This window comes from Colias eurytheme, chromosome 5, assembly GCF_061535395.1.
Source record: "Colias eurytheme isolate Ceu_HAF_F1 chromosome 5, ilColEury1 Martin Lab GWU primary, whole genome shotgun sequence".
In the NCBI taxonomy this organism is placed as follows: domain Eukaryota; kingdom Metazoa; phylum Arthropoda; class Insecta; order Lepidoptera; family Pieridae; genus Colias; species Colias eurytheme.
In genome coordinates, this window is record NC_142984.1 from 10,982,731 (window position 1) to 11,007,495 (window position 24,765).

The 24,765-nt window shown below is 31.9% G+C and overlaps 1 protein-coding gene and 1 non-coding gene across 2 annotated transcripts in view; one reads left to right on the forward strand and one right to left on the reverse strand.

Annotated features, from left to right (window-relative positions):
• LOC149908668 (uncharacterized) overlaps positions 1-24,765 on the forward strand; it is a 122,548-nt gene that overhangs the window by 40,572 nt on the left and 57,211 nt on the right. The window lies entirely within an intron of this gene.
• On the reverse strand, positions 14,966-15,039 carry TRNAT-AGU (transfer RNA threonine (anticodon AGU)). The gene has a single exon. It is a non-coding gene; the product is annotated as a tRNA-Thr (tRNA).

The window sequence follows — 24,765 nt, forward strand, 5'->3', positions numbered from 1 at the left end:
CGGTCTGGTAGGACACAGATCACCTACTTTTGTCCCCTTTTTTATTTTTTTTATAGAGTGGGGAAATCTTCCAAAGATACCCACGGCCCCCGGGGAAGGAGCCGAGGGTTATGTCGGATTCTTTCCGACTAAAACCCCACTGTGTTCCGTCGAGCCGCTTTAATGATGGGGCCGCGGGTATTTGTTAGAATTCTTCCGCGACTACTTTTGTCCCTAAAGAAAATCGATCAGTGAAACAGATCTATAATGCATCTGTCTCTTACCCCCACTAGGGGATACGGGACTTTAATTTATGACGTATAGTATTATATTATCTGTGCTAAGACTTATCTTGGCTACTAACTAATAAGTCGTAGATATAGTAAGATGTGTACTAAGAAATTAAACATAAAGATATCCAAATTATGTCCAAGGAAGCGCCCAGCAAGAACAAGTTAATTTATCTAGATAATTTACAGTCAGCACTACGCTTAATGTACCAAGAGATACAACTGAACCTAAGTCACACTTAAGTGCTGGTAATAAATGGTTGAGTTGGCTCTCAACAGTGTTTCAGATGTTTGGCCCAGATAGCTGGTAGCATTGCTCCAACTACTTGTATGATACTTGTGTAATACTAGCTGAAAATACTTGTGACATACTAAGTACCTGATGCTCGTGTTTTCCCCTAATTTAAATTTTCTCCAGATAACCTATGTTTTAAAACAATCGTAGATTCCGTTCCTTTGATTGTCTGACATGATGTCTTAATATTTACAAATATTGCCTATATAATATTTATTTAACCATCTAAAATGATTATGCTTGTACAAAATGATTATAAATAATTGATTCTTGGTAGTACAATGCTCCGACTACCAAATAAGTAGGTAGTATTGGGTAGTAATGTATTATCTAAATTTAATCCTATTGAAACCAAGATTAAAGATAGTATACAAATTTTGTTTAAAACTAGCTGTGCCCTGCGGTTTTACCCGCATTGCTCCGCTCCTGTTGGTCTTAACGTGATGATATTATATAGCCTATGCACTATAGCCTTCCTCAACAAATGGTCTATCTAACTCCGAAAGAATTTTTCAAATCAGACCAGTAGTTCCTGAGATTAGCGCGTTCAAACAAACAAACTCTTCAGCTTTATAATATTAGTAAAGATAACATACATATCGTATTTTATTACTACTATTGACATACCTATTCACAATTTCATAAAAATACAACGTATAAATAAATCCTATTTCTCGGGGACTGCGGCTATCTCATTTTCCGTGTCGTCGGACAACCCTATTTACCTGCAAAATGTTAACCAAAATGTTATTTGAAACAGGTAACTCTTTCAAAACAAACCCAATCCTTCTAAAACTTATCGAATTACATTCAGGATCAAAAAACGTATTGCCCAAACGCGAGAACAAGGAAAGTTTAAGAGTTCCCGGAGTTTGCTTTGTAATTCAAGACGGATGATAAAAGAATATTATTTTATTTTTACGGCGACATAACTTTACTATGATATTATATTAAAAGAAACCTCTATTTTATTTATCTTTTTGTTGGAAATTCACCCTTTTCAATCGACTTCAAAAATGGGGGATACCTACTCAATTCGACTGGTTTTTTTTTGCCAGAACTTTCGACTGGATGTCTCGATTGTGATGATTCTTTTTTTATTTGAAATGTAGTGCATTAGGCTTATTTAAACTTTGTATGGTTCTGACAGTGTGAAGGAGGTTTAGTTCTTTGTTTAAAGAAATGGTTGAAATGATCGATTTGTTATATGTGATTTAATAACTCTCTAACAATAGCCAGGAGAAGCTCCACATGACCACAATGTTACTGAACTGCCGCGGTAACCCATCAATAAACTGACCACGCTGTAAACTGCAGAACGTTCACCTTTGAATTTCTACAGCTAAATAAATAAAGAGGTACTGACTTTTATTTATTTATCCCTTACAATATAGGTTTTCGTAGTAAAGTAGGTGTTTTAATGGAATCTAAAATCTTAAATAACCTCTTTACAATTTTAATATTTTTATTCGCCAAAGAAGTAAGCAGCGAAAACCGACCAGAGAAAATATTAAATGTCTATGATCTTATAAGATTTCCTTTTCAGTGAATATAAAAGATAAAATATTGAAATTTATGATGAAAAATATTTTAATCATATCTTATATATAAAAATGAATCGCAAAATGTGTTGGTAAGCGCATAACTCGAGAACGGCTGAACCGATTTCGATAATTCTTTTTTTATTGTATTCCTTGAAGTACGAGGATGGTTTTTATGTAGAGAAAACGTAAATATGTACCACGGGCGAAGCCGGGGCGGACCGCTAGTTTCACATATTAATAGAGCAAATATTAACCATATTGGATCACAGTCTAAACTTTTCCTAATATTCAAAAATATGTCCAACTAGTTTGTGACCATGCGAACTCGCAAGTTTTAAACTATATTGAATCTTAATTTCTGAGACACGAAGCTTAAGCAAGAGTTTGTTTGTTTGCTTGAATACGCTAATCTCAGGAATATTGGTCCGATTTAAAAAAAATATTTTTATGTTAGATGGCTCATTTATCGAGGCTATTAATGTCATCATGCTAAAAACAATAAGAGCGAAGCAATGCTAGTAAAACCACGGGGCACTATCTTCTTTATATATAAAAATGAATCGCAAAATGTGTTGGTAAGCGCTTAACTCGAGAACAGCTGAACCGATTTCGATAATTCTTTTTTTATTATATTCCTTGAAGTACGAGGATGGTTCCTATGTAGAGAAAACGTAAACATGTACCACGGGCGAAGCCGGGGCGGACCGCTAGTTATTTATAAATCTTTCACTACTTATTTATAAATCTATTAAATCCATTCTCCATCATTATGTTAATACTTGCCGTCTATATACAAATTTGTAACAAAAAATAAAAGAGATATATATCAGGACACGGCTGAAACAACGTGACTCGAAATAAATTTTGTTTATCTGTCCCTATCATGATGGGGGTCTTCAGTTATCCGTAAATAATGATACTCTGAATAAATTATAGCCCATTTAGTTATAATGGTTGCTGATTTTTAACGAGCTCTTGTTAGAAATACTTGTTTTTATGAGTTCTATGTAAAATGTACTGATGTTTGGAGTTATTTTTAGTAAATTACGTCTGAATTTTCTCAGTAGGTAAGTATATGAGATAGGTACCTTTCAAATAAAGTCTAAAAATGATACGGCCTTTTCGAAGAATTAATGAACAAATGCAATATAATTACACAAAAAGATCTTAATTATTTTCATTTCGTACTATTATAAAAGTATAAAATATTATACTTATTCCAATTAATATAAAAGTAACCAAAGAAAATGTGTAATTTTTATATCAAGTATCTAATTGGTTTTAAGTTATTTTTATAAACACAAAAACACAAGGACGAAAGAAAGGTTAATTATATACGACAAATACCGACGACACAGACTTCAAGCTTAGTAGTTGGAAATATAATTATTAATTGGTTAACATATTATGGTTAACATATTTACCTATGAGTTATTTTAAAGAATTCAAATACATAATTCGATCAAGACGGGATTCGAACCCGCGTCTTTCGCCGGCGTAAGCAGCGTCTTAGTTGTCTTAAAGCATTTAAATTCTATAAATCTAAACATGAAATATTTACCTATATTTTATTAAATAACGCAAAACCTCAAACTTCGCTTTTAGTTCGCAAATAAATTGAATATCTCGATCGTGTCGTTGCTTAACAAAGTTTCTATTTCTACTTATATTTCCAAAACTTCAAATTTTGTTTGATGTGTTAGTTAATGGTCCCCTGACGTGATTATAAATGAAAAATTACCTGGAGAATAATAAAATAAAAACTTTATAAAAGGTTTTCTGAGTTATATTTAAAATTTATCACGTTATACATATTTGTAGAGGCACTAAATTTAGTTTATGTAATATTATATTGAAATAAATATGTATGCAAATATTAATTTCAGATTTGATGTACAGTACAATAAACGATCGTGGTAAAAGATACTCTGCATAGAGTTCGTAAAGTAAAAATGCATTTTTATTTTCCCTATTGCTTGCTCTACGATATCCGGTAAGCTTTTGTAATATTATTAAGTTAAATATATTTTATTATTCCTTTGAAATAATATACATTAAATTAGTTTGATTATAACACACAATGAGCCACTTCTTTTCCAAATCTATAATAATTCCCTTCTCTCTATTCCAATTTTTATTATATTCTCAAAAATAATGTCCTACTATTATTCAAAGCAATTTTTAACATATGTGTAACAGAAGTAACAGCGATGTTTATAAGAAAACTTGCAAGATTTACGAGGCACGAAACGGGAAAGACGTCTAATATTACGAGTGAGATTCACAAAAATGATAAATGATCTAACGGAGACACGGCAAATGTATTTATATAAAATGTTGATAAAAACTTTGTCGCTGGCAATATTCGCCATTGTAACTTGTTTCTTTTAAAGGTCTGAATTGATTAAATAAAATATAAAACATTGTCTATCATAAAACAGAAAAAATGATGATAAATAAAACCGGCCAAGTGCGAGTCGGGCTCGCGCACAAAGGGTTCCGTAGCAGCAAATATAATAAATTACAGTTAAATCAACCTATCTCAAAAACTATAAGAGATACTTTGATCAAACCAAAAATCGTTGAAAGAGTTAATTAGCATGCATCACCTCTATTTTTTTTAGAATTTTATACCCCGTAGTTATAAAAATAGAGGGGGGGGGGGACATACTTTTTACGACTTTGAGAGCTGATATCTCAAAAACCGTTCACTTTAAGAAAAATGTTTTTTAGAAAACTTTATATCATTTTAAAAGACCTTTCCATTGATACCCCACACGGGTATGTACATCGAAAAAAAAAATTTCATCCCTCAGTTACATGTATGGGGGGCCCCACCCCCAATTCTTTTTTTTACTATTTAGTGTCATATTTTTGTAGCGGTTCATACAACACATATTCCCATCAAATTTCATCACTGTAGTACTTATAGTTTCCGAGTAAATCGGCTGTGACAGACGGACAGACGGACAGACGGACAGACGGACATGACGAAACTATAAGGGTTCCGTTTTTGCCATTTTGGCTACGGAACCCTAAAAAGGGGCCTAGTGCCATCGAGATAATATTATGTACTATACTATCTCTATGCCTAGTGCTCGAAAATCAACCTTTGCTTTGAGTTAATGAATCTTACTTCTATTCCACTGCACGTATCGCGAAGTAAATATGTGGTACATTAAACAATTGTGCATTATTAAATGATATATAAAATATACTACAGAAAATAGTTATAGACTATATATAAATAGTTTGAAGATTGTATTTATTAGTAAGTCCTACGATTTTATCACATTTTTTGGGCAACGAAAAGTCTGCTTCATTATTACAGAACATTTTTTACATTGATAAAAATCGAACCCATTCCCTTCTTCACAATAGTTTACACACTGCACCCGCCAGGTCTTCATTTTAACAGGGTCCTGATCGAAATGTCAAAAGTTGAATTCGAAATTGTGAGTTGCATTTTAGAAACTCCATTATGAAAGTGAACTTTTCGATTGGAAAATCGTTTGTGAATAAGCCTGCATTGAAATGTAGCTTGCTGTTGAAATATGTGAATAGTAGTAGTATTTTATTAGTATTGTCTGTTATGTGTTCAGTGTTCATGATCGGATGCAAACCCACCGCTTGCGACTTAAAAAAAAATTATTTAGCAAATAATAAATAAAAAATTATTAGAAAAGGTTATTATTACCTGTATCTTCTATCTGTATCGATTAGGATACAACAAAAAGTATACGGGATATGTCACTTTAGGAACTTAGGAAAATATAATGTAATGCTAATAATTGAAGACTTATTTTTTATCTTACCTGAATACTGTCAAGTTGGAAGGCATTGCATTCAAACTGCATGCGTTTTGCGTACGTGTGAATAGCCAAACAGACAGTTATTCCAGAGGTTTATTTATTAATTTTCAGTTACTTCATTACTAGAGTTTATGTATTATTACTAACATATAATACATGTACAATCAAACATAGACATACCTGTATCAAATATACAATTTTTAATCACATGAAAGAGTCGGATAAGCCCCATCTAACCTTCTCATTGGAAGCTCAAAATCTTCAATCGAACGATACAATATGTTCTATTTCTGTTCATATTGTTCGGTTCATATTGAAGTTCCCTTTCAATGGTCGAGTGCTCGGAATGAAAGCGATTCTAGGTTTTATGAGCTTCAAATTGCATGTACGTACTTGACGTGATGTTTTGTTTGTAAGATAAAAAGTTAATCAGTTTCTGTACGGAAAAATAGAGCAAATACACGAGGAAAAAGTTTAAATGTTGATTAAGAACGATTTTTTATTTGCTAGCCGAAAACATCCAGTATCGAGGACAAAGTCGTTGGTATCAACTAGTTTCATATTAAATCATAATGAGCTTTTTGATTTAATGTAATGATATTGAATAGAAATTGAATTCCTATATAAATAAAAAAAAATCATAATAACTCATTATATTACTCCATAATCCATATCTATCACCATTATTGCAAAAACATTAGGCATAATATTTAAGAGAAGAGAACTTTGTTTTATTTTATTATTGTATTATCATTAATATTTCGAATTGCACCCACAATTTGTGGCTATAATTTGTAAAATGCTCTGTTATAATAATTATATTTTCCGTTATTGAATCATTAATCAAATCTATCCTAGAATGTACATGAAAATAATAATTGATTACACGTGCTGGAAACGAATAAAGTTAAAATGTATAAAAGTTTTATATTTGTTAGTTTTTATAAGGAAAACTTAGCATATTATTTCTAAGTGCGGTCGCAAGCACTTTACCCTTTATAAAAAGGTGATCAGGCTTTAATGACCCGCTCGTAGCGGGAAAAAGCAATGAAAATGTAGTTTATTTTCTTGAATAAAATGAGTTTATTGCAAATCTATTTATACAAAACCCTCATAATAAAAAAACTTAATGATGTAACCAAACTCGTGTATTTCGGGTGTTGAAACGATTTAGTATGAAATTTTAGTATTTTACACCTAAGTGATATTTTCTATACTTATTAATTATTATGAGCAAAATAATGAAAAAATACATTTATGTGAAAGAAAATCGGCAACAAAAATCTCCTTCAAGTAGAAATAGAGTTGGCATCGGAAAGCTTCCCACTCTAAAAGTTGTTTGGAATAAGGTCACGAGTAATATTTTATCTAGATACTATCCTAGCGTTTTGCAGATTCAAGATTGCATTATTTTATACAGCTAACCTATGATCTTCCATAATTGTAATTGAAGAAACGAACACTTATACATATTATAAGGTCCAACCTTTTTTTATAATATCTGCTCTATATCAATTAATTACAAGCTTTAAAAGCTTCGAAATACTTAATTTTCTTATTAGGCTATTGCATAGCTTCTATCGCGAGCCTTGAGCGCGGCGACCGAATGTAGAAATTCCGTAACGAAAAAACCTAACACCCTCCACTCCAACCGGCACAGCCATACGATGCTATGCAATAGCTTTACCACGGCAGTCCTCGAGTGCCACACGTATTTTTTTTCATTATTTACTTAGTGTTGTTTCTAGGGTACCTTCGTTTATACAGATCGTTACATAATTTGTATTTTTTTTTATTTTGTGTTCATCAGACATAATAAAATACAAATTATATAACAAATTTGTTGATAATAAATTTTACAAAAGTTGATAATTTAAGTATTTACTACTTAATCAGTGCTCGGGGCTTCGCCAATTTCTTCATAGCAAAGTTTTTAGTTCAAATATTGTTATTACTCGATACACTGATTCCGAACAAAGTTACGACACCTCGAGAAACTTGAAGTTTATGAAACTTGCACAAACTTGAGTTACAAATAAGGGAAGTGTTCCGAGGTTGAGTGATTTGCATACATATTCATTATGAAATAGTTTCTAGTTAAAACATTAACAGTAATACGGGTAATACTCAATCTGAGCAAGATTTGTCTCATCAATATATTATGTTTCAAGGATCAATCTATAATGTTCTCGAATATTACTTGCAAAATCTAAGATCATTTACCAATTGGATTATCGTCTGTATTGAATATTATATCGCCATGGACAAATTCATGTCTGAAATATTAATAAAATTATTTACCATCAACGCCAACCTGGGAAATATTAACTATTATTACATTTATGAACTAATTAAAAGCAAATAATAGAATTAAGTCACGATTACAATTTTAAAATAAATCCCGCTATTTATGCGGTTTAACTGTTCGTGAAAAAGAACGAAGAACTCACAGACCACATATAAAATAGCAATAATAATGATTATTCCAGATTCTCTCACATATCTAGTAAGCATGTCATTACACAAAAAGCACATTTCAACTGTCCTACCCAAAAGTTTTAACGCGAAAAGTCAGGACAGTGAACTCCCCAAACACAAGATCTCACAAGCGAAGGCACTCAAAACCTCTGGGCTATAAAACTGTAAGAGCTCCTCTGGGCCCAGCACAGGTGGTTTTATGGCTTCCTTAAGTGTCGAAACTTGATTGAACTCGTTTCTCTTTTGATCGCGGATCGAATTTCCGTAAGCTGTGTACTGTATATGATGTGTTTTATTTTAAACTAGCTTGAAGGGAATCAATGATGTGCTCTACACTTCCACGAAGTATTGTACTACGATTTCTAGCTGTTGCCTGTGGCTTCGTACACGTGGTCAAATGAAATACCATGAGAATGATTCGTTTTACCACGGATAAAAGTAGCCTATATAATTTTTTAAACCTCCAAACCTCTGACACAAAAATCATACCATACATACCATACTGATCCGGTGCGACGTAAAAGAAACAAAAAGAAACAAAACATATTCGAATAGTATTATTATGTGTAAGGAAATAATAATAATAATTCATTTCTCTTGCATTTCTAAAACTATCTTCACGCAGAGATAACAAAGAACAAAAAATGTGAAAAGCAATTCCAGTTGAAAATTATTCAGCCAATTTATAACAGAATAAACCAATAAACGTTTAATTAATAACACAAATAAGACAAGCTTCATGCTGGAGGTTCCCGGAAATTAATCCGTAACCAATCATAGGCCTTATAATATACCGCCATCTTGAAACTAAGACATCGAAATTGGGTTGAGATACAATGCAAATTTATGTGTATTTTAGTTCCAATGTTTTTCAGCAAAAGTGAACTTAATTGTTTAAAGAAAATCAATAATACATTTTGATGAACATAACTTTATGAATACACCTGTATTTGATCTTCTGGAATTTTTCTTCTTGTTTGTGCGATACGGTATTGAAATATCCCGTTTAGATGTTGATAGTGATTAGAAGTAGCTGTCAACCCTTACATATTTATTTTGTAAAACTTAGCAAATTAAAGAAAAAGTTTCTTTGTTAACGTGTGAAAATAATGAATATTATCTCTTATCTTGGCTAATATTTCACTTTGAACAAAACCATCACGACCTTGATGGCTTAGCGTTTCTTTATTTGTTTGTTTCGTTGAACGCGCTAATCTCGGGGACTTCAGGTCCGATTTGAAAAATCCATTCAGTGTTAGATAGCCCATTTATCGAGGAATGTTATCATCACCCTAAGACTTAGTAATAGGAGCAGAGCAAAATGCAGGTAACCGTCGGTCGCTAGTATGAAATAACCACGAGAATTCAGCAAACCTCACCTGTATTATAAAACCCGACCAAATACACCGCATATTGATATTGTGTCATCCGTTCGTTGTGTAATGTATACCGCAATCCCGTGTTCCCACAGGTGTGGTGCAAACGAATTGATATGTTGCTTGCACTTTGATTTCAGAAAAACGCAGAAATTCACTTTCCACGATGGCTGACTACTGCAGTATTTTAAACAATCTTTTGGTCATGTGTTTTATTATTTACTAGTTACTACAGCACTATTTACTATAGCGCAATTTATAAATTATTTCTAGAAATTAACATACTTTCGAATATTCTCTTCAGACCATTATCATTTATCATCTTTGATTCGGAATTGGTAGTTTATTTGCATGCGATTCATCTGCCCGGAACTTAGATAGCCACACTTACGCTGACTACTGCAGTTTAAAATTATTCGTTATTTATTAGGGGTATAAAATGACTATGGACATTTATTTCCCACAATTCCAAATCTTCATCTTATAAATTTCATAAATAATGAACCCTAACCGAGGGTTTCCTATCAGATCATTTCGAATTTGTGTCACCGATTAAAATAAATTTAAGATATTGCTACTAACACCATTCATTATATGTACTAATAATTTCTCCGTTCCGGACTTCTCTCAACTTTACACATTTTAAATGACTTGAACTTTAGCAACTCCCAGTCTTTAATAATTCACTGGTGAATATGAAAATATAAAACGGACGTTTATGAGTCTGTTTCTACGACATGTGATACATATGAGAATTTCAACAAGATAACCAAGAACATTCTGTCTAGAAATTTATTTTCTGATTTGCCTACAGAGCAATACCGTGCTAGCATTTCAAAATAAAGGAGTAAGTTCTTTCCTCTATTTGAAATGTATAACTCTGTATGCAAATCGAAAATTAAGTAGGCAATAGGCATGCACAGACAGCAAGAAGCAGTCAAAGGAAAACATTACACGTGCACAATAGGTAGACATATAAATAGGCGCGGACAATATGTACTATGCAGCTACCTTCAGCACGCTAGTTACTAGTTACTATTCTGTGCTACAGCTAAGCATGTTAACAGTGTGTACAGCTAAAACGATTAAGAATTAAATACAAAATAACGCTAAAGACTGTCCCTCGCTCCACGCTTGAATCCCTTGCATTTTTAAGGTTATATTTCCACCGCACACGACTCTGTTATCATTCGTTCAAGAGCAGTTTTCAATTATATAATGTCTCTTCATCGTTAACGTTGGACAGAACCACTGTTATTTTAGCGCATGCAATTCTGCTAAGCTCTTGTTATACGGTTAGGTTATTTAATTTAAAAGCAAAAACCAACTCGTGATGATATTTTTTGTTAGTGTGCGTTTGTTTTGTTTTTAAATGAAGCTATATTGTTAGCGAGATGAACAGTGGTGGTTTTCAAACGTGTCAGGGATTTAGCAAGATATAAATTCAGCTTATTCCCTTTGTGATTTTCTGTGATGTAATTAAAATGTATGGCATGTTTTGAATCAATCGATTTTCAGCCTTTTGTGACCTGTTAACCGAATGCATGCATATTGGGTTAACGATTATTGTAATTTTATTAATTATCAGCTCTACTTCTAATTTAAATGTAAATTACAATTTATTGTAATTTGTACGAGGTATAAACTGGTGTATCTATATATTATATAAAAATGAAACCGGTTTTCCTTGGTCATGGCTGATGCCACGCGTGAACGGGTGGACCAATTTCGATGATTGTCTTTTTTATAATATTCCTTAAAGTACGAGGATGGTTCTTATGGAAAACATAGATATACTATAAAACTATAGATATACATATTTAATACTTCTGAATCGATTTTGCTGAATCTTGCAATATTTCTAACGTATATTGTTATAAAAACTCCGTGGTTCGTGAAAATATTATTTAACTGATCCTCGAACCTAGGACTTATCCATAAGAAGACACCCCGACAATAATCACTAAACTAGATCGAATAAAGAGGCAATCTCTAAATGAAAAATGAAAGAAATGAAACTACGTAGTAAGTAAAATTGAAAAGAAAACTTCGCTTAGGGAATTGCAAATATTTGTTCCGTCAACAACTTCAGGTTAAGCCTCGACGCTGTCAGTATTATATTCTTAAAGTACTTTATGAAACTGGATGAAATTTAGCATTTTTCCTTTATTATTTTATACTAGCTGTTTTATTGAGTACTTACCTAAATGATATCGACAGCAGCAGTGGCTCAATGGTTACAACCTGAAACTTCAATCAAAAATTCATAGGTTTGAGAAAGCTAGAGTACTAAATAAATTAAATACAATTAATTATAAATTTATACTTTTATGAATTTTTCAATTGTTGAAAGAAAACATCGTGAAAGAATTAAAAATTTAAATGGCTTGTTATTAATTATATTATACATATAATATTAGATTATGGCCTAAATGCTCATGCTCATGGGACATGTGTTCTTCGAGTGGGAAATACTATTATACGTTAAATGATGATGAAATAATGAAAGAATTAACAGCGTGTAGGCTATTTGATCACCACATTTTCTGAGCCTCTCCATAACATAGGTGTACCTACTCTACATAAGAACGCCATATAATTTTTTTCCCTACAATTACCTTATTTCAAATGTCCATTCTCCAATATTTTGTTATTTTTGTTCATTAAAATATACATTATATTTTAAATAGACAAAAATTGAACTAATTGCTACAATTAATGCTTTCATTAAAGATTTTTAACGCTAAACACGTCACCTGACTTACCAACTACGTTTTTGCTCAAACTTCATAAACCTTTTCATAGTTATAAATTGTGCTGACGTTGTAATTAAAGAGCTGCTCCATTTGCATATTAACATCACATTTGCATAATTAAAAAGTATAGAAGCATTTTGTCATATTTCTTGTCACATTGGTGCATACTGTTGGTTCTTGCGCGTTTTAAATTATTATTGTAGTTCATGGTATGGTTTTATGATTATTAAATCTATGCCCTATCTATCTTACCTATTTATATAAAAAAGAGCGTGTCTGCCGAGTACACGTGTCAGAAGTGAAACTTCTTTGGCAAGATTCAAAGATAACAAAATCGTCGCCTTTCTCCATGACGTGAAGGTATTGTCATGACGCGACCTCAAAATTTTATCAACGCGTCTTAAGAAGTTTCACTTAAAAAAACTGTTTTAGGTGTAATGTATTTTATTACATGTATATTATTTATAAACCTTTTATAAAAAGGACCTTTCTCGCCTGGCAGAATTAATAGCGTTGGTTTTCTTCCGCCAACTTATGCTGAGTCAGGTCTCTGGACCCTTTTTTAACTGGAGCATGCATGACGACGTATATTTCTTGTCAATAATTCTTTCGTGTGAAAAGTTTTTTATTTGCTTTTTCAACTCATATCTATACTTTTATTATAAAGAGATATAGTTGCGTGTTTGTTTGTTTGAAATTAATAAGCTCCGTAACTACTGGACGAATTTGAAAAATTATTTCTCCGACAGAAAGCTACAGTATGTCTCAATGATATCGGCTATGTATTTTCTATTGTTTTTATCTCGGATCAATCCGGGTACGAAAATTTATACAAAAAATGTCAGCAAATGAAACACATACCTTTCATTTACCGAATTTCAGCTTCCTTTAAAAATTATTCACACATACTTAAAATTGTGTTATCTATAAATTCACTTATTTAACTGCTTATGAAATTACCAGTTCGTTTGATATTATTAAACTGTGAAATGCAATTTGCTTTATTTGCATACGTTTGTGGAAATTTCTGGCAAAACTGAGGGAAATTAATTAAAAATATTCATAAATTTATTATATGTATAGATAATATGTATATGTTTAATTATCTTATATCGCAATGCAGCAATTAATTTGTTCTGTGGTGTTCTTTATGTATATATGAATAAATAAATTTAAAAGCGTGTATGATACAATAATCCTACTAATATTATAAATGCGAATGTTTCTGAGGATGGATGGATGGATGTTTGTTTGTTACTCTGTCACGCAAATACTACTGAACCGATAAAAATGAAAAAAGGTATGTAGATAGCTGAAGACCCAAAATAAGACATTTGCTACATTTTATTCCGAAAATCCCACAGGAACGGGAACTATGCGGCTTTTTCTCTGTAAACGCGTCCGAAACCGCGGGCGGAAATCTAGTGAAAAATAAAACACCAAATACAAGTGACTCTTTCTGTTCTTTTCTTTCAACTAAGTTCTAAACCCGTTAATTGTTTTTCTAAAGAATAAACTTAGACTGCTTCAATAATGAACAGAATCTTAATGAATATTATTTTTATATGCTATGTATATCATTTTATTTTAGCGTAATTTGACAGACAAGAAGATAACGGTCGTTACTGTCTTGTAATATAATCTCAGAACACATGTGACATGCATTGTTAACGTATTAAAACTCTATGGAGATAGGATATTATTTTATAACCTAATAAAAGTAACAGTGTTCCACTCATCTTTGAAGAAACTTAATAGTTTCTTCAAAGATGAGTTAATTTAATACTTCGTAATTTACCAGAGGTAATTTAATACTTCGTAATAATACGAGAAACCATAGATAATAATTTATGTAGGTAACTAAATATTTTGTCATTTTCTTGTAGGACATTTCATGCGATTAATACCTACTTAATATGAACTAATGCAATTGAAAATAATTAAGGAGAATTTCTGCAGAAGTAAGTAAACCAATATAATAAAAAAAATGCTTTTGACGGTCAATAATTAACGTTTTTTGTACCTATGAATAAATACTTATCCATCAGATTCGCAGTATCTGTGGGGACAGACGGTTATTGGCATTTTGCCCAATATTCTTAGAAAAAATAGACAAGAGACAGAAAATCACAGATATTTCAATAAAGCTTGTGTCAATAGTAAAATTAGAGTGATTAAATATTTTTTGAACCATTATTTAAAAAGACATCTTGTTTATTAATTTTATGAATACTTAATTAATGAACAACAATAATATTTTGACAATGTGTAAAACAAAATAGACAATAAATAATAATTAACGGACGTGCAGAGAGTTATTTCGTTAAATATTATTATCTTTTCATAAAATATTCCTTTGTTATAATATTTAAAATTGTTAATTACTGATGTTAAAAGACGTTTGGAGAATAAATTTTTGTACTTAAATAAAAATCAGGCGCCGGCGAGATTCGAACTCACGATCTCCTGTTTACTAGACAGGCGCTTTAACCAACTAAGCCACGGTGCCACGGATGAGATTCTTGAAATTTCAGTTTATTTGTTCAGAAAAATATTTAACAGGGAAGAAACTCTACAATTATTCTTGGTATTACTTATGTTATATTATAATTTATTTTTTTCTTTATTAGTCGCAAAAAGCAGTTACCATTGAACTATCCAATAAGAAGAGGTAACGTTTTGAATTTTATTTATTTAGAATCTCTATAATGAATAGTATTTCTAGAAAGCTATAGATATTAATTATAACTTACTGAGAAAATGAATTAAATAGACAGTTTTAATATAAAATTCCCAAATAATAAACAAGAATGCTGAATTCGTAGTATATTATTTTAGTTTTTATCAGAAAATCCAGGGCGTTAATTATATTGACCGACCCGCGAAGGCGCAAAAAAACCGAAATTTACTTATTAATAATTTATTGTAAAAAAATTACATTATAAATTATTCCTAACTTAAACTACGTCCCTCCCGTTCAATGTTGGAACAAAGAGTGCTCGTCGTCCTCGGCGGAGCAGCTGCAGCGTCGCGGTGGCGATGATTGCCGCAACACTCTCTGGAATCGCAGGTGTGCGCGATGTCGCAATTGCTAACAGGTGCAAGTCCTTCTTGGGTGGCCCCATGCATCCTCTAATAGTTAAGGCGTGTTATATGTAGGTACATAACACGTTCACTCACATATATAGATACTACATATTATATACTTATGTTTTGTACCTAAATAAAAATAAACCACTGTCCGTAAAAACCAACAACAAAAGAGTATTTAGCGATAAAGTTACACTCGTATTGTTTTATTTCTTTTATTCGTCCATTGTTATTTGTCTTAATTAACATTTGTCCCAACGGGCCACAATTAATGAAACTCGTGACGTCATTAGGGATCCGCAGTTCAACTGTGATTATCAAAAGTATTATTTTGTTCGTTTATTTTAATATAGTTTTCCTTTGTGATTATGGAGTATAAACCAGAAGATGGTATAATATAAAATTTATATAATTTCAATGATTGAGTTTTGAATTGAAACTTCTTCGTCAATACCGTCACGTCATGGAGTAAGGCGACGATTGTGGACTCTTCTTTGCCTGCTCTTAACATTACAAAAAAAATCTTCGATTCTTGCCAAAGTAGTTTCACTTCTGACACGTGTACTCGGCACATACGCTCTTTTTTACTTTTTTATCAGTAGGCAATATTTTCTGTTCCCACAGGGCTCAAGTAAGAGACTCTTGTAAGGCTCCAGAAAGGTCAAGCTCACGTCGTCATTAAAATTGGCCGTCAATCTTATTAGACTGGTAATTGAACTGCTATTATAAGGGCTTTTGTGAAATGTACCACCTAAAATATTGCCATATAAAATGTTGCCAAGACATATCTACAGGGAATACTGAAACTCTGAAAAAGTTATCGATGTAAAGTTACAGGGTTTGCTCTACACGAGGTAAAGCAAAGAATGTAACTCTATAGTCTAAACTCTATAAGCCGTAACTTAACAAACTATACACATTAGTTAATAATATGTACATTACATTTTGTACATTATTACATCATCCAAAAAATTCATAGCATAGAATCGTTCTTACTTGTATCTTGGGCATACATAGAGAAACTTTCAGCTTTAATAACATTACCAAAGGAATGGCCGTTGCGAGCTCTTTCTCTACTATTTGGTTGTTGATTGTTTGACTTGCTGTACCCACTATTTTATTTAAAAACATTTCTTTAATCAAGCCATTTATCAAAAAAAAAATCATCAAAAGCTCCACCTAATTTGCTTATACACTAAATTTTACAAAACATTTTGTGGCAAAAATGTCCCTGCAGAATCTCTATTAACTAGAAATTAGAAGCACGAAAGCTAATAGGACTAAAAATTTATAAAAAAACTCAACAAAAAATATTCTACATAATGAAACGCGATCTCTTGAGACCGATTCAACTTGAGACAAACATTCAAGTTAATTGAACAATGAAAATATAAAGCGATTCAATTTCCTGGTGAAGAGACGGTGTAATTAAAAATTATTGTTTTCGATCACGTAGATTAATTACATTGCGCAGAATGTAGTGTATCTTGCTATGTTAGTTAGCGTTAACGAGCAATCTATACTAATATTACCTATAGGTAGGTAGTATTTGTAACTTTGTACGTTTGTGGGGGTAAATTATCGGAAGTCACTGTAAAAATAATTTCACAAACAGAAGGGTACACTATTGTAGCGGTTGGTCTACAATAAAATTGAAGATTTTTTTAAATACCTATTGCAGTGTGCATACTTACACGAAATAAGTTGTGGCATAAACTGCAGAATGTATTACATAATATATGTATTAACATATTTTTATGAATAAAAACAGAAAATAACAGCAATGTTAATTTTTCTATTAATTATGTAGTCTTTTTTCTATTAATTCTGGTGAGTTACACAATTTTATTAAGCGAATGAAGTCAATTCACGCGCAAGATATTATGCTAAGCCAACCGAGCGCGAGGTAAACGAACTAACTTCTTTATTTTTATATTAAATCCCTCGAAGACAAAACTTTCCTAATTCTTTTAAAACTTCGTTAGGTTTAAAAAACTCGCCTTTATAAATAAATTGAAATTAATGACGTTTTAATAATTTTGTGGGATGATTTGAATCGCTTTCAATGTAAAGTTCAACCACTTTTTTCCAACTTAGGCTGCTTATCCACTATAATGTGCGAAGATGTGTAGCGAGGAATGTGTTTAAATACCTACATACTTTTAAACATGTGGGTCCGAATCTTTGTTACAGTCTCCTGTGTTCTAGGATAAAAGTTTGTAGTTACTTTTGTAGTGAAATTTCTTTGGCGCGTTGAGAGTAAAATTTCAAGGTCCCTTCATGGCAATACGGTAGGTATTCACCGTAGGTCACGTCGTGGAGTAAGGCGACGATTTTGGTATCTTTGAATCTTGCCAAAGAAGTTTCACTTTTGACACGTGTGCTAGGCTCACACGCTCTTTATTTTTAAAACCTATACCACAGAATAATAACTAGTAGCTTGCTTATACATATACTTACATTCTTTTTCAACACGGTTTTTGTAAAAACCGCTCAACGGTCTCAAACTTGCTACATTATGCTTTTTACATCTGCAATAATCTCGACAGTGGCAGTGAAGTAGATGCTGTATACACTAACTTTAGTAGTGCTTTCGATAGGGTGGATCATTTCACTCTCTTACAAAAATTAAAAAATTATGGATTCCACGGGCGTCTTTTGGATTGGTTTCGTTCTTATCTTCACAATAGAATACAAAGAGTTACCGTGGGGGGTTATACGTCCCATGAATTTGTTGCAACTTCTGGTGTCCCTCAGGGCTCGCATCTAGGCCCGGCCCTTTTCTTGATTTTTATTAATGATATTTCAGACTGTGTAAAATATAGTCAATGTGCAATTTTTGCAGATGATTTAAAATTGTACAGGACGGTAAATAGTTTAGCAGATGCATTTTTACTTCAACAAGACATAAATGCTGTTCATAAATGGTGTATTGATAATAGGATGGAAATTAATGTTGACAAGTGTTTACATATTAAATTCTCTAGAAAAATTAAAAAATTGAATTCAGATTATTACATTAACATGGAACTTATCAAGGAAGTATCTGTTGCTCGCGATTTGGGTGTATACTTTGACTCTAAACTTACTTTCTCACATCACTTTGAGGATATTATTTCAAAAGCATGGCGTATGTTGGGTTTTATCAAAAGGAATACTAAGGATTTTCACAGAACTGCGCCTTTGGTTATTTTATTCAATTCTCTCGTCCGCAGTGTGCTGGAATATGCTAGTGCAATATGGAACCCTCACTATCAACGACACATTGCACGAATAGAAAAAGTACAAAAGGCATTCACAAAATTTTTAGCTTTTAAGGATGCTCACATCAACTATAGGGCCCCATACAATGATAGGTTAGAGCATTTCAAACTTATTTCTTTGGAAAATCGTCGTCACCTTTTGGATCTTTATACTTTGCATAAAATCGTAAATGGCAATCTAAACACCAATCTTTTAACTTATATTAATTTAACTGTTCCCCGTTCAATCCCACGTTATGCGATAGTTAATACCTTTTCTGCCTGTTCGTCTCGTACAAACTTAAAGAAGTATAGCCCCATGAACAGACTAATGCGTGCTTTCAATAAGATTAATATAAATAATGATGTTGACATCTTTCACGACTCATTTTGGTCCTTCAAGAATAAAATTATCAAAATTATCTCTATGGACACTGTTATTGAATTCCTGTAATAATGTAATTGAATTCCTATAATTATTTTTGACAATATTGTTTTCACATTGCTCTATATCTGACATGTTTTTTTTTTTCTGTGTATAATTATTTAAATTAAATACTTAATTCAATCCAATTCTCAAGTAATGCTGTATGTACCTGTAATTAGTAGCCAATTTAGATTAAGACTTTATGTACGATTACTTATATAATGTTACAAATTGAGTTACTGTTGGTGCATCTATAAATAAATAAATAAATAAACATGTAGGTTAAAATCTTAGTTACAGTCTTCTGTGTTCTAAGCTAAAAGTTTGTTCTACTTATTTTGATATGCTTAGTAATGTTAATAGTATGACTAGAAGCTTATCTATTAGCGAGACTTTACTACGATCCCTTCGCTCGCCGCGGCCACTTCGGAGACGCTATTAAAATTCATGACAATTCCATCATCATAAATTTTTTACTCTACCAATATTTTTAATGGCCTCGACATTTTTATGTCGACGTCGTAAAATTTAAACACAATACCATATAGAAGACCGATACAAGTACTTTTATGTCCTTTTTTATATTCACATTGATTTTCTAAATAAAGGCTGAAGTTTAGAAATATAACATTTTATGAGGGATGTTTGTGAAAAACAACTGATATAGTTTTATGATTATGCGCACACTTTTTTATTTATTTGTATTTATTATTATTATACTCGTATAAGGCTCTGGTTTAAGCTTGCAAAAAATTACCAATATACATAACGATTAAATAATAATTATCTGGCATTCTGGCCAACATATACTGTAGGTACCTAGGGTGTAGACATTTGATAAAACTTTCCTGAATTAATATTATCTAACTGAAGACTATAGAAATATCACCGAATATGTACAAGTAAAAGGTAAGTTTACCTGACTCTGGACAAACAGACATCTTACATTTTTCTGATAGAAATCTATAGTACTTTTCATCTATAACTTATATTTATAATATTTTTCATTAAAATCATTGGCTCGCAAATCGCAATACCACACATTATATACCAAGAAAACACATATAAATATAACTAACGGAAAATCATCTCTATCTAAAATTTAAACTAATGCAATCATGAAGGGAAATCGTCCGAAATAAAAAGTTCACGTTACAATTTTACAGGTCTTGAAATATCCTCGTAAGACGATCGGATTTTATGCGACATTCCCATATGACATCTAGTAGGTATATAGTAAACAGGGTTGACAAAATCTTTATGTATGTTTTATTTTACACCAGTTAATACTTACATTTTCACAATTTACTTGAAAATAAATCAAAAGCTTTCCGTAAAATAAACTTGCATTTTAACTACTTTGAAAAAAATAATTGTATCATATGAAATATTCAGTTTTATGAAACAACAATTACAGAAGCCTTATTTGAACTACACGAAATGAACTTCACTTCGTCAGGTATAGACTTTATTGTCGGCTCTTCTGTAAAAACTGCTTCCTGAAATCTGAACCGATGGTTATTTATTTATTTATTTATACATTTATTCAGGAAAACATTTAAGTACAATTTTTAAATACTAAACAATAAAATAAAACAAAAAACATTTAAAATCTGAAATAATATTAAAGATCTCTTTAAATAATATTAAAGATTCTCGAGTGGGAGTCGAGCATGCTTCGGCACGAACTGGGCCACGCTCGCACCGGGGAAGGTACCACACCCTCACAGAATATCGGCGCCATAGTGACAGTTTACTGTCGCGTTCCGTACGGTGAGTGAGGGGTCCGGAGGCCCACATCCCTTCCTATCCCCTACCCATCCTCTCCTCCCCTATCCTTAATCCCTCCCATCCTCGCCCCTTTCTCCCTGATTCCTTCCAAATCCCTTTATCCTGGTAGGCAACAACCATAACCTCTGTTGTGGTCTATGGGCGACGCAACCTGCTTACCATCAGGCAGTGCGTCCGCTCGTTTGCCTCCCCATAACATTAAAAAAAAAAAAAAAAAAAAAAAAAAAAAAGATCAATTTATAAAAACATTGTTTCCTGAAAAGGTCTTGGCTCAGCACATTGTCATGGTTCTAAGAACCACAACGCTGATTTTCTGCCAAGACCCATTTGAGGAAGTTTATCGTACCAGACATAAAATATAACTATTTATATTGCACGCCTCATAAGCGAAGCGTTGAGGTGGGTACTACTGTCACTTCGCGCAAAACATCTGATTTTTCAAACTTAAATTTTATTTATATTTAGTTATAATGTATTTTGAAGATTCAAAAGCGCATCTGTAAGAACTCAAATTGAATAATTAAATGATTAAGTTTTTTGTTTATTTATTTATTTATGACACTTTATTGTACAATACAAAAACATATATAATTTAACATGGAGAACATGAATATGGTAAGTGCACAATTGGCGGCTTTATTGCTTAAAGCAATCTCTTCCAGGCAACCGTAAAAATAAAGGACATGTACGATGCTGAGTTTGTCTTATATTGTAAATAGTTTAATTAAAATCCATTCTAATCAAGACATAACAGATCTAACACTTAAGAGAGAAGTACAGACTACAGACTGATGAGATTAGATGAGATGATAAATATATTTTCTATCAAGTGACAACCCTAAAGCCCAATTCCAGAATGTAGGCCCCGCGTGGAATCTACACGTTCTGCTGAATTCCAGATGCGGTCCATTCCGGTCCTTTCAGCATTGACATGTTAGATAGTCATTCTATTGAAGGTGATATGGTTCATATTTTAATAAGTAAAAGTGGTGTTGTTTCTGATAAGAAAAGATAAAAAAAGGTGATAGCCTTACGATCTCTGTATACGTATTACTTAGTCTCAGTGCATATTATAACACTCTTTTATAGATGAATGTTTTTATTAACTATAATTATTTTTTTATGTCTTATAATAATAAGACATAAAATAATAATAACATAATCTTTTTCGTTTAGTTTTTACTAGATTCTTATTTTTAGCCTATATTGAGTTTAATTTACTCATTTTATATAATAACTATTCGTTCTAAAAGACGGAATTATGAGAAAATAGCTAATTTCAAAATAACTTTTACACAATATTAAGATTAAGTCTAAAATTAAACTCAATATTAAATAATTAAAAATAGCCTTCACTGCCAACGCTTAAAATTCGTCGATTAGTTATGAATAATGATCTATATACATATAATAAAATCGTAGGAAAGTCAAAACTGTACATTGAATATTTTTTTAAAAGAATACATAATCCATGATCTATAATCGATATAGAAGCCAAAAATATAGTTTTTAGAATTTTTGTCTGTTTGTCTGTTTGTCTGTTTGTCTGTTTGTCTGTTTGTCTGTATGTTTGACCGAGCTAATCTCGAAAAGTACTGCATAGATTTACTTCAAATTTTGCATGAATATTCCTAAGAGGTCGGGTGAGGATAGTTTAAACATATTATCATGATATCACCTTCGGGGGAGGAGCTGTGAGCCTTTATTTTTCTTACATATTCCGTGTACTACGACAGCGTACAATCTAAAGACTCATGTTTAAATGTTGGTTTCGAGTAAGTCATGCTATTATCTAGCTTTACAAAATAAAAACTATGTCATTTACGTAATTTGGGCAGAGAAACAGTTAAATGAATCTTAGCAGTATAAAGACAAATTTGAAACAGCGCCATCTATGAAGTGTTAGAAAAATCAAAAACACGTTAACTATTGGAAATTAATAATCAAATGACGCATATATAAATGTTGTTTGACAATATCTAGATTGACACTATAAAAATTTTGCCATTTAAGTAACTTGGGAAGAGAAACATAGTTTAAAGAATGTAAGTTGTATAATGTTAATTTTGTAACAGCGCCATCTATGAGATTTCGTAAAAATCAAATCAATTAAGATGTTAACACTACTGAATACACAGTTGGAAATTAATAATTTAAATATAATTATGTTATTTATTTAACTCTTTAGCGGTTAGCCCATATCTTCCCTTCCCTACAGGGGCGTAGCTACCGCCGTATCTGCCATATCAATTATACGGGGCCCCCGCGCCAAGGGGGCCCCCAACGTGCGCTTTTGCGAGAAATCTTTACCCTTCCTAAGGGCCCCCAAACAAATTTTTATACGGGGCCCCGCAAAGGCACGCTACGATTCTGCTTCCCTATAAGGTATATTTCGTGTAAATAATAAATATACTACATTTTTTTAAAGTGAGGGTAGATGTTTATTATTTTAAGTAAAACTAGACACCATTAATTAATCTAATATTGATTGCATTCATTAGTTACAATTTTAAAAATCTTCGTATTTTATAAATTTACTAGCTTACCGCCCGCGGGTTCGTCCGCTTTGTCTAAAACCTAATAAATTATATACTAAAACCTTCCTCTTGAATCAGTCTATCTATTAAAAAAACCGCATCAAAATCCGTTGCGAAGTTTTAAAGATTTAAGCATACAAAGGGACATAGGGACAGAGAAAGCGACTTTTTTATACTATGTAGTGATATTTATAAAGCAATTGAATGCCATAAAACCAAAAATATCAAATGCAATCTTCGTGTTTTGTGAATTTTCACCATCATGCGTTCCCACAAAAAGTAAGTTGTTACTTATAGGTATTTATTTTTTATAATGATAGCAATTCATGTTTTTTGTTGGTAGGTATTATATTACACTTTTAGAATGAAATAATAAAATGATGAATTCTTTTATTATTTTGAGGTGCATTGGGAACAGTAGTTTTTGATAAAATTTTATTTGTAAGTAGCTTTTTTTATAGATTTACAGTTAACTTTTGATTTTGTTATTTACAGATTCAATGCTCATAAAATTATATCGCCTTTGGAAGACGATTTCTGCTGATATTTTTACAACACCACTTGAAAATTGATGATTTGATGGTAAAGATAGTAGCAGCGAGGATTAAGTGGAAATTAGTAATCATCCGCTTCGTCAATTTTTGACTGAAGTTAATGTCCAACGTCCAATGGTTCAATCATTGGAAGTATCTCGGGAAATTTTGGAGGATATTTTTCAGGAAGGAGAGGAGGGGCAGCCAACCACATATCAAACGACTACGTTTTAGTACCGAAAAAAATGTTATTCCAAATGAAACGTAAATTTTGCACTCACAACTGTACAAGTAATGTTTTTATTTTGACTTTGCGGTTATCTGATTATAATATTTATCGTTATGGCTATCGAGGTACCGACCGTACTGGGATCAGAGAACATGATACAGTTCATTATCCAGGATTGCTAAGAGCATTTTAACACTGAAAAAGATGTTTTCTTTGAATCGTAGTTGCTTCATTTATTTATTTTTAATCATTTTACATAATATGTTTTATATTTTATAAATATAATATCATTTTCATTATTTAAGTAGATAAAATAAATTATGTAACGGTTTTATAAGAAAACACAGTATATTTATTAGGCGACGGTGATTTCTTCCAGGCAAAAT